The 846-nt window shown below is 44.8% G+C and overlaps 1 non-coding gene across 1 annotated transcript; it reads right to left on the bottom strand.

Annotated features, from left to right (window-relative positions):
* Nucleotides 1–387: 387 nt before the first annotated feature.
* On the bottom strand, nucleotides 388–491 carry LOC148571330 (small nucleolar RNA R71). The gene has a single exon (XR_015880486.1). It is a non-coding gene; the product is annotated as a small nucleolar RNA R71 (small nucleolar RNA).
* Between the last annotated feature and the right edge of the window lie 355 nt (nucleotides 492–846).

The raw sequence follows: 846 nt of genomic DNA, 5'->3' as shown, positions 1-846 counted from the left end.
AATCATGCTGGGGGGGATAGAAGAGTTTTGGGCTCTTACATCAATCCAAACCCAGGCAATTGTGGAAGTAGCATCCAAAAGCCAACAATCCATGCCAACAACTTCGAACTTAAACCACAGCTCATCACCCTTGTTCAAAACAACTGTTCGTTTGGAGGAAGTGTTCAAGAAGACCCCAATCAACATTTAACCACCTTCTTGAGAATATGTGACACAATGAAGTCTAATGGTGTTCATCCTGACGCCTATAGACTGCTCTTATTTCCATTCTCACTCAGGGACAAGGCAGCCAAATGGCTGGAATCTTTCCCAAGGGAAAGCTTGACAACTTGGGAAGACGTGGTGAACAAATTCTTAGCAAGATTTTACCCTCCTCAACGAATCAATAGGCTGAGAGCTGAGGTCCAAACTTTCAGGCAACAAGATGGTGAGACTCTATATGAAGCGTGGGAGAGGTTCAAGGACTTAACAAGGAGGTGTCCACCTGACATGTTCAACGAATGGGTGCAGCTGCACATTTTCTATGAAGGGCTCTCTTATGAGTCAAAGAAGGCCGTAGACCATTCATCTGGAGGATCTTTGAACAAGAAGAAGACCATTGAGGAAGCCATAGATGTTATTGAAACAGTAGCAGAGAACGACTACTTCTATGCTTCCGAAAGAGGGAACACAAGAGGAGTAATGGAGCTAAACAATGTAGATGCTCTGTTGGCCCAAAACAAGCTCATTACCCAGCAGCTGGCTGACCTCACCAAGAAGATGGAGATGAACCAAGTAGCAACAATCTCCACTTCATCAACAATCCAAGAAGGAGTGAATGAAGAAGCAGAGGGGAGTCAGGAGCAA

The sequence above is a fragment of the Arachis ipaensis genome, chromosome B3, assembly GCF_059453495.1.
Source record: "Arachis ipaensis isolate K30076 ecotype BB chromosome B3, ASM5945349v1, whole genome shotgun sequence".
Taxonomy (NCBI): domain Eukaryota; kingdom Viridiplantae; phylum Streptophyta; class Magnoliopsida; order Fabales; family Fabaceae; genus Arachis; species Arachis ipaensis.
The sequence above is the reverse complement of the archived record's forward strand: the minus strand, read 5'-3'. Positions and strand labels throughout refer to the sequence as shown.